Here is a 16,235-nt window from a genome sequence, read left to right as displayed (position 1 = left end):
GTTTGGCATCAGGAAACTTCATTTTTAAATCACACAAATATCTGGCAGCTTTAACCTGCTTGATGGCGCACTACTGCTCATGTTCCCTAATAATTTTGAATATAAATACAAAGCTCTACAGTGATCCAGATGGGAACTTTATGAAAGTGTGCATTGAAGATTCTGATTACATATTACTTAACTTTCATGGTCCAAATAATGACAGCCCAGCAGTTTACAAAGAACTAAAGGAACAACTACGTAATCGACAGAAAGGTTAAATAATTATGACTGGTTGATTGGAATCTGGTGTTAAGACCATCTCTTGATTATTGTAACTATAAAAGAATATATAACCCATATTCGAAAAATAGAAAATTAGAGAAGAATTTAATGCAGTTTATATGTGGAGAGAGATGCAGCCAGAGACTAAAAGCTTATCTGGCGGAAAAGACATCTACTCCTACGCCAGGCTTTTTTCTAATATCAGAAACATTAGCAGGGGGAAGTAACTTCAGCAAAGATAGAACCATTTCCCTAGATTAATTAGACTAAAATATGATATACTACACCATGCTCAAACACAGAAAAGACCGGAACTGTTACTGCTAGTAGACTTTGAGAAAACCTTTGACTTCGTTGCCGGGAAGTGCCTTTGAAATTCAATTCATTCGCAGATTTAAACTTTTCAGACATTTGGAGGATACTTTCAGGAAAATATTACAGAAACAAACATGTTTTGGAAAAATGTGTTTACAATTTTTTTTAAAAAAACAACCTCCGCACTTAAAGAATTTCTTCATGACCCATCATTCTTTGATTTTTTCCCAAACAAGACACGCTAATGTAGTAGAAAGGTAGTTAAATATAATATTACAAAAGTTAGGGATTTACTTGATAATAATGGGGTACCTTTAACATTTTACAGATTTTCAACAAATGCATGGCGGTAGTATCAATTACAGTCGAATCATAGCAACTGTTAAATATAAAAGAAAAATATATCACTACTGGAAATAAGACACTAGATGCTGTGCATTACTAAACATACAAAGGCACGAAATGGTTTCAAGGGAAACTGTTATGGCCTACATGCATTAAAAAATTAAGAAATATTTTACAGACCTTCAATGGGGACACATTCGCCAAACCCTTTACTGTTACAACAGATACAAAACTCTGGTTTCATGAGCATATTTTTACACTCAGTCTTAGCTACAAACACCCTATGATACCACTGAGACCTCTGCCCTTCCTGTACTCAAGTGTTCCTTGATCGTTTTACCGTAAACACTTTGTGTCTCGATATGCAACTAAATGTGAACTTGTTTGTAATAATAGTAAATAAAAGATTCTACCCAGAAAAATATTGCTACACAACAAACTGCAAACCAGACCCTTGTTCACAGCAGTGATTACCATATAAGCAGCTTCTTTGTATATATTGAGATTTGGAGCGGGTGGGTGAGTGTTTGGGGAAGGGATGTGTTAAATAAATTGAACCCAAACCTCTGAACAGAACCTTTTTTTAAACCAGGGTTTTCAAAAGAAGCGAATGCATTCATTTTGAGGACAAAGAGGGCGCCTCTCAATCATGTCCTTCCACCTTCTTCTTCCTCGTTTTCTTTTTATAATGGTAATAATATGATAAAAGCAAGTAATCTTAATAATGTGCTTGTAATTTTCTTTAAAATTAATTATTAAGGTTTCAAACATGTGCAGTCTAATATGTCAGGGTCATTACCATTTATGTACTTTTTCACATGATCCTCACGATCGTGCTTCTTTTGTGAAAATACTTCGTACATGACAGAGCCAGTGCCAGTGATTAATTGTGACAATTGTTATGCTGACATATGATTGTAAGGACTGCAGATTGTTGGCATGTAATGTTATGATGTCACAAAAATAAAATGTAAATAGAAAAAAAACAAAACAGAAAAAACACTTTAAACCAAGTGAGTGTCCGCTAAAAGTACTTCTACCATCAACTAACAGAATAATACATATATACGTTTCTAGAAGACCAGTCGTCTTTATACATAAAGCAGTTCACATTCTTGGAATAATAAGTTAATAAAGAGGACTCTGAAGGTGTCCTATGTGCACCAAGAACACTTAATCAATCTGTTTTTGTTTACACGCTCAGCGCTATTTCCACCAACTATTTTTTGTACGCCTTCTCGTCCAGATTGATTGGTTGCCGCTTTTTGGATGCATTCTAGTATGAAATGATTTGATTACAACTTCTGTACACTTTTTTTCTATGAACAGATTGATTACAATAACAAAATCCAGCGTGAAATGGAACTGGTATTTACGAGTATAACCAACACCCAATACAAAGAATTTGAAAGAGGAAATAGCCAATGTGCACTTCAGGCAGACGGTTGTGGGTTGTGTGGACCAAGATGTCGCCGTGTGAGTGTAGACTAGGCAAACAGTAGTCTATCATGTCGTCTGCCGGGTGTCCGTGTGTCGTCTGCTGGTGTCGGGACGTGGCCGGTGCCAACAGTAATGTGACTCCGGCCAAAGGCTTCGGTGTGGCTAACGGCTTTCACTCTAACAGGGAGAAGAATAAAAGAACAGCAACTAGCTGGTTTCAAGCGCAAATGGGTTAGATAATGGCTGTCTTCCACTTTTACAAGGGTCTCAAAACAGCGCCATTAACTAAGTCTAGACAGCTGTTGACTCAGTCGGGATTCCAGCCACGGGGACGGCGGATCGAAGCCCGATGCTTCCACTTTTGATAAAGGTAAAGTCTTATTGCTTAGAGTCTTAGGACTGGCCATAAAATAGAACAACAGGGTAAAACACAATCACATCATTCCAAAATAAGACAATGAAACTTTATGTTGGCACGGTCAAGTGTCAGCTATCGACAGAAGAAACATGCAAATTTCACTAATGCTTATTATTATTTATTAATTGTAGACAGATTATGAAAAATAGAATGGCAGGGCATGGTCGGACCGAGAATTTGGCATGAATCACAGCTGTTGAACATCGTGCGCACACTATGCCAACCCTCTTCTACATTCGTACAACTCAGGTTTTCATTGTAAGTGAAAATCCAATCCAAAGAATGTTTTGTTTCGGACTGGTAATAAAGAACATAACTACAAACATATCATCTGATGTGCAGAGTCAATTCGCGAGGCGCCATCTGGTCTTCTAAAAAGATGATCCACGACATGTGGACTTCACACGGTTTGCAGCAAGAAGCTGTTGGACTAAATCTTGAGGGATGAGCCTCCATGAATTCCTTTAGTCGGTGGGGTAGCCAATAGTAAAGCCGCCCAGAAGGTGTGGCATCGTCCAGATTGACATCTCTGGATATAAAGTCAGACAAAAATATTCTAGAACAGTTCTTTATTTTGGAGCATCATCGTCAAAATGGCACAGTGCGATGATCCTTTCCAGAGGTGGACAAACAAGGTGTGACAGTCCTGTAGCGAAGCGGGAAATAGTCTAGAACAGTTGTTGACCAACAGACTGTGACAGTCAGGTTTGTCAGTGAAGAAGTAGTCCTGAGTCCGATATTCAAGCGATGGCAATAAACAGAGACAGTGGGACAGTGGAGTTCGAACTCGTTGGAGCCCGACTGTCGTCTCACATCTTCTTTATGTGTCGCGTATCAGACGGAATAAGTTTAACCGCAAGTCTTTTTTTTTCCTCTGGCACAAGTATCAAGATCCCTCTTTGATGCACTCAAGTCTGGCAGTGAGATCCCAAGTCAGCTGATAAAACACTAAAAGTCCCGAAGCATAACCCACGAGAGGGTTGTCAACCGCAGTAACCATAGCACCAACTGACACCTCTCATCACTGCAAACATTTGTGGGAGGAACAAACAGACTTAATGTATGGAGTCATTAGCGGGTTCTCAAACTTGAAACACCAGACCACTCCACACAGAGAACAGGACCAGGGGTCTGGGGACATCAGTCCAGCTCAATCTGTTGATTCTACTCAGCTCACTGACCTCAGTCGGTGCTCACCACAGTTTGCACTACATCGTCATCAGAGTGAGGGAGACAGGGATCAATGGACGGGGCAGACAACTGTCGTACACTTATACCCCGAAGGCTACCGGGAACAAACTTATGAATTTTCAGGCACTTTTTGCCCCGAGATCGACTGCCGACAACTCGGTTGCTCTTTCTGAGCCAAAAGCAGCTTTCCTTTCTAATTCCTAGAACAAACACACCAACAGCAAACGAAGCCGGTTTTTTCTCTGGGAGCTTTCACCAGTATCGCCACTAGGACTGTCTCCATTCCAGATTTCCACAAATCCACGTTAGAAAATTCCCTTAAATCCGTAAAATAAATACATCGATATATCAATAAATAAAAATGCAGCATCTTAACGGGTGGGGTCTTCTTTCTTGTTGAGGCGGGTGTCGTGATGCAGTACGGTAAAAGGACCTAATCTCGATGTCCGTGCAAAGACGAGCATGAGACTGATTTAAGCACTCACTTTCCTCCATATTTGTCGGCTAAGAACGACTTTTACAAGACCAGCACACGAGGGTTCTCAGGACTGATCTGAACCACTTCACCCGGGGTGGATCATGGCCTGCTCACCACAGAGCCACATTATCCCGCGAGAAAGCAGCAAGCGACCAAGAACACAGGCTTTAGTACACGAGGGTTAAAGACTTATGCAGGCGTGAGATTTATGGAGGCGATGAAAATGATACTTTGCCATCCACGCAAAACACAGGTTTAGGTTTTCTTTGTTTTCTGTATCGATGTCTCTTTAAGGACGAAGACCCGTTCAGGTTCCGTACATTTTTTTTTTTGGTCACTTCTCTGACTACAATAGAAATTTCGAAGACTAAGAAGTTTGGAACAACTCTGCAGAAAAGCAGAATTTTCCAATCATACATGACATTTGATCGAGTGACCAACCAGAGCGACAAGACAAAGCGAGATGTCAGAGAGATGACAGATCGTAAGACAAGACATTTCCTCCGGACACCACTCCTGATGTTCACACTGTCTTATACCAGGGTCAGACAAACTTCGCTCAAGACTTTTCTCGATGTCTAATGAGAAGCGCAGACACGTACACCATGTCATCAGAGCTCCAGGTCCAGCAACTGAACAGTTCGAAACATTGTTATTCGGTCTCAACCGCCAATTACACGCGTAACAACGCATTGTCGTCATAAACTTCAAACCATTTCCTTGCATTTCGAAGAGGAATCATTACATAACAGTCATAGAAGGATGTTCTATGCGCTAAGAACAAGTTCAATCGATGTGTTTCCACTCGTGGAGGAGCCACCAGATCCAGAACAAAGATGGTGCGCGGCTTTCTTACCGGATGTCGGCTACAGGAGGACATGCCAAAGCCACTTCACGTGAGGCTGATCGACTCGACTACTTTCCATTTCGACTATCATTCCATCTTAGCCCACGTCAACTCGACCACAGCCCATAGCCGATTCAATTAAATCATCGTGTATGCGATAATATGACCACGATATCGGCAAATTTTGAAGTTCTCATTTCTCGTCTTTGGCTTACGTATGTCGATATTTTGTGTGTGTGTGTGTGTGGAACGAATTTATCAGAATTTTCTACATATTCTAATATTTCACATTTTAATGCCTTATACTTTTATTTTGTGCAAACACAACTTGGCTGCCATTGGCACCTTTCCCCAGACAGGAGTAACGAGATGGCCGTTGGCTGTGGCAGGTGATGGAGGACTACGGGGTCCCCAACAACGAGCTGTCCCGGCCGTCTGCAATATCAATCAGCAGAGAGGATGCGGCACAGCTGCTCAGTCAAAATTTTAAATAATCGGAAATGACGCAGTGGAGTACCGCTGGGCCCGCAGCACGCTTGCACTCTGGTCCGGCACGCGACCTCTGCCGCCCTCGTGGGTGTTGGCCATACTTCACACTTGTCCTCATCTCTCAAGTCGACTTCCCCTGTCGGATTCCTTCGCGTGGTTTGGTAGCCGTGAACTAAAAACACTTTTATTCTGTGGCAATTTATTGCTTGCATGCAGTTTTTAACAAGTCGAGACAATCACACTGGGTGATAACATTCTTGTGCCGTTGATCATTTGTAAATACAACTGGCATGGCCAGCAGACATGATGCAACTGCTACACGCGATTCTGGGAGGACACGTGGTCATCATCTGTGTTGTTTATCGATGCCTTTTAATTATCAGTTTGGCCAAATTGATGCGCCTTCTACACTAGGCCTTCTTTTATCTGTGTAGTTTTCTTGCCGAAGGAGTCAACTTCCCTCAGTTTGTTGACCTTCTGCTGTGGTCCTGTTAGAAATGCGTTGGTCGCCGTATGGTCAATGTCGAACATATGTGTATATATATATACAATACCGATGTCTGTACTGTTGACTATTATGTGCATAACGGTCTTTGTAGATGTGTATTTCAAGAACCAAGGGACTATTGATCCAGATATTAGGGTTCCTACTGAGCTCTACTCAGTCATTCGAAACAAATTGCACCTCAGTAGCCCTTTAACATTTCAAATACTGGGTTCCTAAGCTGCACGCTCCATAAATACTAACCTCCTTCAATCACAGCACAAACCGCGGGTAAATCAAAGCGTCCACATAAAAAGATGAGGTTGTTTCTGAAATAATGCTGCTGCTGAAAGGGATGACAGGTCTCAGGCAGGAAACACAAGGAAGAATAGAACAAACAGCAGCTTGTTCTGTCGCCGATCAGAGTGTTATTATAGGACACACTCCAGCATTTCAAAAATGTAAATCGATGGCATTCGCAGCAATCTAGTGCGAAATGTAAAAAATCAGCGCTAGAACTAATCACAGGAAATGAGAACACCTCCCTAACAACAACGGTAAATGTCAAACAAACGACAGCAAAGCTGGTCAGGCTCCACGGAGCAAGCTTGTTGAAGGAAAGAACAGATAATCAAAGCAATGTTGTCTGCTCTCGGAGTCAAGGGAACACACGCACACAGGAGGTCAAGGAGCAAAAGCACACAAAAACAACATTGACATAAAAGAAAGTACAAACAGCACACACACATATATACAACGATGTCCACACTGTCGTTGAAGTAAACAGCACAAACGAGAAGAAAACTTGACATGCGCCTCGACACGAGACTGGTATATTCTAGAATACGTTCAATAAGTTATATTTTCACTTCGACTCAAGGAATATATAGGAACATAAGCTAGAAGCGTGTGATATCCTTGTAAGCGCGGCCACTCAAGCTGGTTTTTCGACAGTTAAAAAACCTCGACAGTCTGATGCCCACAACCCATTTCCCCCGTCTTCCTCCAAAGAAAACTTGTCATGTGACGGTGTCTGGTCCCATCAGACAAGGCGCGGTTGAAGGGAGACAAATCGACAGCCACACTCCGATGCCAGAGCTTGAAAGGAGAAGCAAACTCCCTAACGAGCAGGCGTTCATGAGCGCGTGCTGGAAAGATGTGAACCTCACACAGCCACAACTCTTAAATTGCGTCTTCAATGAGCGATCGGTTTCGGGCTGATACCGGCTCAGTCGAAGGTACGTTCTTAATCAAAAGCCAATCAACCACAAACGTGGTTTATTTCACAACTTTTTTCACATCTTCTTTACAACTTCACGGACTTTGAAAAGGCATTTGACAGAGTCTAGCACGAGGGGCTGTGCATGCAATAATAAAACTTTAAAATCGAAGAGGGGCACGCAAAAACCATGAGCATGGTCACCACCCTCCGCAGGACACCAGGGACCCCTTGTCGCAACAGTGAACCTGTGCAAACGGGTCTGGCTTGGTCACGTGACCCGGCACGATACTGTCGAACACCATTCTTCAGGATACCTTGGAGGGATGTCAACCCCGAGGTAGCTAGAAGAAGTACTGATTGGAGAATGCTAAGGAACGGACTGGTCGTTCCATGCAGGACCTGCTCGTCACCACTCACAACTGGCCAAAGTGACGAACTCTGTCAGCCGTTAACGTCTGTCGACGACCGTTTGATACGGACATAGCTCGTCCGTTGGTACCAGTAAATGGATGTAAGCATGTAATCATCAAAGATGGCTGCTACCACGAGCAAACTTTGTACTAGCCTGTCTTCTTAGTTTTACTGTCAAATAAAAGGAAACGGCAGTAAAGACTTCCGGTGCTGATACTCCCTTAGCTTCGTTTCCTGGTTCTTTCCACCAACCAATCACTGAAAGGATCGACTAGCAGACGATAAGTTCCAATAGTAAGCTTGAGAACCTTTTTCCACCCTGAATCTAGTTCGTGACCTAAGTTGGAACTGGGGTTCTGAGCCTGATTATTTCTAGTTAGAACCGAAGCTGTGATCCATGACGATCGCCAATCCTTCTGAACGAGGTTAAGACCAGACAGGATCGCTTAATGAAGACCATAGTAACAAGATCACACCGCTGGGTCATCGAGAAGCCTCGAGAAAAAGGGGAAGCAATGAGTCCGTGGGTAGACAGGAAGAAAAAACAGACATATACAAACTAGAGAAAAAAAAGGAAAGGGTAAGAAATATATAAAAATGTGCGGAGAGACCGGTATATTCTAGAATACGCTGAGTAAGTATTATCGACGCCAGCGCGAGTGAACACCGAAGATTTTCTTAAGAATTTCGAAAAGGTCAGAATGCATGGCTGAGAAATCGGATTTGCCTCTTACTACATTCCCCACTTTCCCTTTTCGTCCTGCGTCTGCAGCACTGACACCGCCGTATACATGTCACTGCGGCTACACCTCACTGCGCAGACGCACTTGTGCAAAGGTGACGGCTTCCTTTAACGGTAGTTTTATTTTTGGAGGGCGCTGGCGTCCTCCAAACAGCTTCCGCCTGATTAGATTTTCAACGTCTGCAATCTGCTTGCCCGTGGCGGGCACCTCACATTTGCAGAGTAATGAGCTGGAATACATCGCTCACGGGCCCTGCTGACCGCAGACTCCCATAAGGACCTCGTACCACAGGACATCCGCACATCATGGCGGACTGTGGTGTGGACAACGGGTGAGCTACGGACTACTTGCTTCCCGCTGTCATACATCTTCAAGACGAAATGGTCGTATTTACGATTCAGTTTCGAAGATATGAACAGAAGAAACAAGTCTTATGTCTTCAATATCTAAAACTACATAAGGAACACTAGCTGTCCCGTAAAAATAAAACCCACACACACTATGTGCATGATAATATCTGTAGGCGTGTATCACGTGTGTCCCTGTAGGTGTGTTTGCTTGCTAACCATCCTCTGCCTCCACATAAATCCTTTTTAAAATGATTTGCATCTTTTGTAAGTGATCATGAAAGATGGCCTCCTCCCACAAATGTAGAGATAAGGCAAGAGCGTGGCAGTGGTAGCACTTACCAGACGAGCAGCTTGCTGGTGACTAACGGTCCCCCCGGTTCCCCATGCACCTTCTGTTGGGTGTCTGGAGACTGCAATAAATTACTGCAAGACCTTCCACCAGACGGCCTGTGTAGCTGGTGTCGCCTGTCTGCACCACTGTCACGTGCCGGGGTGAAGCTTGCAACGACCGCCTCCCTGCTAATCCTCTTTCTCGCAGAAGAAATATGCTGATTAACTATTGGCCTCTAATGGCACATGTACGGACCCACATTTTGAAGAGACGAACATGCGATAGACGACAAAAAGGAAAGAAAAAAACCCAAACAAGGATGCAGAATTACATCAACAAGACAGAAATAATCCCGATAATTTAAAGTTATGTATTCTCTCTTAACGCAACGGGATATAAATCTTGAAATGGTCTTAACCGCTGTCATGGCATTTCCATATTGTAGAAGAAAAATGTTGAAGAAAAATGTTGAAGAAATAAGAGGTATGGGTGCCACTAATCAAGCCGGCAAAAAAACAAAAATAAAACAACAACAAAAACAAACAAAAAACCACTGTTGTCAAGACTCAAGGCAATAGAAGATCTGGGTCAATATGTTAAGTAGGCGAATACGTGGACAAACGTGAGGTCACAAGTGTCTGACCTCGTTATGCGCAAGGTGATGTTTGTATACAATGTATTTCCAGAACAGAAGGGCACAGGGGTTTTCACCCAGAAGTTGGGGAAAGTATGTCCTGCTCTGAACGTGTTCCCCAGTCAAGGAAGGGAGGAGCGAACCAAACGGTGAACACAATGGCGGCCAGGCACGTGCGTGCTTCAGTTGACCCACCTGTCAAGAGGCTACCTGACTCCGCTGACTGTTTCAAATATAAAAGTCGCAAGGGTAGGCAAGGGTTAGGGGGAGAAAATAGGAACTGCTCTTGCAAAAAGCTAGCCACAGCATAAGAGAGTGTGATAATAGCTCACTCCCCTACCCGGTCATTAGAAACATATGCACTCCCATGGACATTTAATGACTACATAGACACGATAGGGCGGCGCCACTGGAGCACAAGATTGGACCCATCGTGAATGGAGGATTCAGAAGGAAAGCAGCTGGCTCTTCCGGGTCTTGGACCACCTCCCTAGCACGGGTCACACCGGTATTCCGCTCTCTGCCGGCTGTCGTGCGGTTGGTGACATCGTTGAGTTCCAGCTCTCGTTACTTCTCAACTAGCTTCTTCCTCTAGAGAGTAAGCCTCTGGGCAGCCAAATCATGCACCTAATACACACCTTTTGTGTTCTTTCCTTTACTGATGCCAACTGGGGTGGGGGCAAAAGCTTACACGTGTTTCCTGGTGCGAACACACCCCTTTTTACCCCCCTCTTACATACTGGACGAACCAGGAAACACAAGTAAACTGTATTTAATCTATTTCCAATTTCAGCAAGGCAGAAAAACACAGGTCGTGTGTGTGTGTGAGCGCGCGCGTGCTCGTGTCGCATACTAGGATGCAAAATCATCTGTGCGTGCGTGCGACCATGAAAGATCTCATGAAAGAAAGGACGAAAGAAAATTAAAAGAGACAAAAATATATCAATGCACGGACAACGATACCATTGCTACAATACCTCGATACGTACACACGTTCACAGACACCTGTTCTTTTAAACGAAATTTTCATTTGGTTTAGATAGCGGCTCGTTATTCAAAATGCTTAAATCATCATCATCATCATCCAATCAATCAATCGTCTATCAATCATCATCAAGAAGCTCTAGACCGATACCGGCTAACGACCAATTATGGTGGCCTGCCGTTGCTGACCGCGGTGTAGTCGTGAACAGACAGGTTTGCCACTTGGGTCTGTCTTCAGCGGTGGGAAGAAAGTTCTGGAAGGAAAGGTCCCTCCATTCCTTCGTGTTCGCCGAGTTCATACCCTATCCACCCTTGAGTCGACTAACTTCCAAAGTACAGCGCAAGACATAACATAATTGAATTTTAAAAAAAAAAAAGAGTTTAACTTACAAAATTGTTTACAAAATGATTTTTACAAAAAAAAATCAAACATGCCAATGTCTCTTAGAGTAGACGATTTCCGACACAACACAGCTAAATGCTGACTTCTCTGAAACCCTCGTCCAAACCATTTCTCTGTACAAAGTCATCGTACAGACCAGTCGGAGCGGAAGTAATCATGAAATGCGTTGGGCAAAACGATTCATATTCAAGCCCCGATCTCACTTTGATGTTGGAGATTTCCATCATCTGAACTGAACGAGCGAGACCTGTAAGGCCACTTCCGGTAGTAAATCCACCCTCGAATTTATGATCGACGACCACGACGACAACCTATAACGATTACGACCGTGTGACAGGTTGACATCGCTTTTTAGAGAAGGCCACAGCAATCGAAAAGTGCTTGCGACGATTTTGAAGGAATATGGCAGCGATGCTTTTACGAATGTCAGGAGAAACTTCCGGGCGATTGAAAATCCAGAGATTTGAGGGACAGTGTCGGGCCTGGGAGCTCCGAGCTGCCATGAACCGCACGGCAGAGGGGTGAGAACCGCCAAGGGGTGTCGCAAAAATTCATTTTGTTTCTTGTAGAAGTACATAAATCTACTCCGACCTAGACGTCCCTCGCGGAGCAATTTCCTCTGTCGTTTATCTTGACAGCTCATCCTTCTTTCCTTTCATTGGCTGAAAAATCCTCTTTACTCTCTCCAGTCCATGAACACCCACGCCATGGTCTGATAGCTCCAAGTCCGTGCCGACACGTCCCTCAGCCCTAGTTCCAGACAAAAGAAAAAAAATTCACGAAACTTCTCGGTTTGGAAGCTGCGCATCGCTAGTCCGCGGAACAATAGAGTCTGTCTCTTTACCGCCCGCGCACGCTACGCGGCAATCAAGTGCGAAATCTGTACCGCGCGGCACGTAGGGATCGGCAGTCACTCCCAGAGCCTCCAAAGACAGTGTCATATGTAGACATTGATGTAGGCGAGTTATTATAAGAGTAAGTGATTAAATGGACATCTTGAAAAGTAAATTAGCGGGAATGTAGCTCAAACCTAAAATGAAGGTAACGGGAACAGTAAGATGAAAGTATAAACAGCAGCTGAACAGATTTTATACTTAAAAACGTTTTGCGGTCAATAAATAAATGGCTATTACAGAGTTCAGATGCTTTATCATTCCAGCCGACCATTGAAGGTTCTTGTCCTGATGATGAAGCTACACATACTCTCCAAGTCGTCGATTGTTCACTCCGGCACCTAGGGGACAGAGCTCCATTGCTCCTTGGTATTGTCATCAACACGATGGATTGTCCTTCTTGGGCCATGGCGATGATGCTTTATCTTGATGGCGCTCGCGATCTTCATGGCCAGTCTGCCAATGGAAGTCAAAGACACATCCACCATTCTGACAGAAGTGACAGAGTTAGCATTGTCAGTCGGGCCTAGACGCACTCACCACTTCATTTTACTGCCAGAAAAGTAAATATTGAGTGTGCACTAATCTCCGAGGTCCAGTGTCAGGCCATCCGTAATTTCTGCCGTTATCAGACCATCTGTGGCTGCTCTTCACCCACCACTCATCTAGCACTCCACATTCAAGACTAGCCAAACGGTAAAGTGCGTGGTAATCGGGTAAATAATTTTCATGTTTCTAGGTCCTTGATGACTCCTAGCATACCCTCCACCCTGGGTTATCGTCCTGCCCTCTTGGGTCAAGAACGCCGGAGATCTCAATACAACGATCGTGCTCATGCTCCCTCCATCGCCAGCCGTCTCCATCCACAGTTCTCGTCTCTTCCTCCTTGATGATGATTTCCAAAGTTATCAAAGTTAGCTAAAGGTAGTTCCCAAGGCTCCCTAGTTTTACAAGCCCGTCATTCGTCATAATTCACAGGAGGCTTCAGCAGCCGAGGCCCTGTCTCACCCTGTCTCAGTCGGGTGTAATACACCGTCCACCCTCTCATCACAATGATGACTCGTTCTTTTAGCGACAAAGGCGACTAGCCAACGTGCTGACCGCCCCTGGCTGTCAAACATTATGTAGATAGACTGGTTGTCGGGCGCCTAATAAATGTGTCTGAGGATGACGGGGGACATAAAGCAGACTGACTGGCCTGACAGCAAATAACAAATAACAACACGCAATCTGACAGTTGTCTTAAGGCGGCGGCCTGCACAGGCGCTAATAAAACTGTCTGGAGACTAACTTAAGTACAGACAAATGTCAAGTGGGATGAGGAGCTGTGCTAATATGAAATACATGAAGGTGCGGCAGGGTCGCTCTAATACCTTCGATGATCGTCAAGACGGAAACTAAAGACCCCCCTCTCCCCCACCAAAAAAAAAAAAGGACGAACAAAGGAACGAACGAATGATTTCATCGTTCAGGCCGTCGGCCATATCACAAGCGCTGAATATGAGGGCATATATTAATATATGTACATAAATCTTTCGATATATATAATTTAGACGTTTTCAACAACAGACCAGAGACCCCTAAGGATTAAAAAATCCCTTTCTAGCACAAATACACAGACCATTTAAAGTATGAAAGATAAAAGCGTTGCCATATAAATAGCAATATACAATGTACTTATACACATTTACTACATATGCATTGATCAGTATATAACCATTCCTCGCGATCAGAGAATCCACCGTTCCTAAAAATAACTGTCTGATTTATGTGGATGTGGGTTAACTAATAATATATATTTTAACAAACTATGTATACTAATCATTATATATTTTAACAAGCTATGTATACTAATCATTATATACTTTAACAAACTATGTATACTAATCATTATATACTTTATACTAATCATGCAGTTTTGTCAACTTTGTTAGGTAAAGCTTTCTCAGATAACATTCTGCTCATGATCCAACAAGCTTTATTGCAATTGTGTAAGTTTTTTGTAATATTATTTTTCTTTATTCATTTAATTAAAACTTTGTAGCCTTTTTTTTTCTGTTTCTAATTTGTTTGTGCTTACTGCCTTTTAATAATCCGAAGGTACTCTTGTACTTCTGTCCTCGCATATACTGTCAACCATGGCTGAAGTTTTCCCAATTATGTCAATCTTTTTCTTGCATTGACCTTTTAAGAGACCTTAATTGGATTTGCTGATGGATGAAGATGAATTTTTATCTGAATCGATTAAACGGGTAGCGTATTAAGATTTTGTAAAACTCATCCGGGGGAATAAGTGCAAAAAAAAACAAACCAAAAAAAAAAAAAAAAAATTCACGATTCACAAAATCCTATAAATACTTTGATATGCGGTAAATGTCGGTAGGGAAACCGTTAGGCACATTCACCAGGTTGGACATTAGCAAGAGCATTTAGCATAATTATTAGATTCCAATCTACTTCCTGCTGTTAGAGACAGGCAACTTTTTAGCTGACGTGGAAGAAAGTAATCACGAAGACTACATCAATGAGTTGAAATGTAATAAAGTCACCATGTTTGTTGACATATTCTTAGTAAGTGTATGCCAAACAGATTAATAGCTTTATCTCTTGAAAACTTATACCACGGACAACGGACTGTTTAAAAAATATCATCTACCATGTCGCAGGTAAGCACTCTTCATCTGGATATTCTTTTCTATTCTTCCATTTAAGTCACACAGCCCCGGTATTAACATATAAATGTTGTCCAGTGTTCAAAAAGATCAAACACAAACATCGCAGTTCCATTATAAATCTCTGTCGTTATAATATGGGTGAATTTACTGGAGGTAAGCAAACACCTATTGCAAAGATATCTGGAGGTAAACCGGACAGTTTTTCAGATGTTCTATCGTCTTCCACGTGAATTTGTTTAACATTAGCTTGAGTTCTTTCTTACAAGAAATGAATACCACCAGACAGCCGGGTATTGCTGAAAGAAACAATTTAAAACCCGTTACATGATGACAGACAGCATTACAAGGGAGTGAAGAATAGTAATTAAGGGATAGTACTTTGTCAACAGATATGTTTTCAGAGGAGGTTGGAATGTAGCCTTGTAGTCCGAGTGGCGAATGTGATGAGGACGAGAGTTCCACTTCACAGCATAGAGTTGAGAGTTTGTAACCCATTCCAGCTTTAATTAACACTCGCCAGATGGATTTTCCATAACTATCAGACTGTCTAAAAGCTTCTAATCCAGCATCAACACGCTCAGGGTCGAGGACATATCCTATGGAATGCTGTGCAAAACTTCAACATGAAAGAGGGTCTCGTCCAAGTCATTGAATTTATATGTAATAGCTCAACAAGCACAGTAACCAAGCTAATGGGAGACTACTTTTGCACGCCGGTAGACGTCCGTCAAGGGCCACTATCACCTGTGCTGTTGAACATTTGTATGGAGAATACCATGAGTGAAACCCTCTACGACCGTCGCACTGACAAATATAAATGGCCGTTGGCAACGGCAAAGATCTACGTGAAGGGAGGCCAGCTTGACAGGTAAACAGTCTCAAGTACACTGCGGACAACAAGAAGATGCAGCTGATGATATTAACGGTTGTTATGCCTTTTATAATCGCCATATCCTCTCACAGGTAAAACTGAAATTTGTGTATGAAAGGCTGATGTCGTTTTGTAGCATTCTGTCATTTAATAAATTTGAACACCTCTTCTTTCGCGTATTTATTTTTTTGCTCCACATTTGATCTTCTTATTTCCTATTTCTAGTATCTGAGGAACGACATGATGGCGATATCTGAGCTCAAACAGTTTACCTGGGCGGATATATGAGGAAAATGGAGAGAGATTTCACCGATTTTGGCTTGAAGACATGGTAGAGGCAAGCAAGGAGGGACGGAGTGTTCGTAAGAAGACAAGAGATTAAGCAAACAACAAATATGGACACTGGGCTCAGCAGACAGCTTCTTGTAGCTGCCTAGGGGTATATAA

At 42.8% G+C, this 16,235-nt stretch overlaps 1 protein-coding gene across 1 annotated transcript in view; it reads right to left on the bottom strand.

Moving 5' to 3' along the window:
* Positions 1 to 16,235, bottom strand: part of LOC112570564 (UDP-GalNAc:beta-1,3-N-acetylgalactosaminyltransferase 2-like) — a 178,891-nt gene that overhangs the window by 22,274 nt on the left and 140,382 nt on the right. The window lies entirely within an intron of this gene.

The sequence above is a fragment of the Pomacea canaliculata genome, linkage group LG8, assembly GCF_003073045.1.
Source record: "Pomacea canaliculata isolate SZHN2017 linkage group LG8, ASM307304v1, whole genome shotgun sequence".
NCBI lineage: Eukaryota > Metazoa > Mollusca > Gastropoda > Architaenioglossa > Ampullariidae > Pomacea > Pomacea canaliculata.
This window is presented reverse-complemented; position numbering and strand designations above follow the sequence as displayed.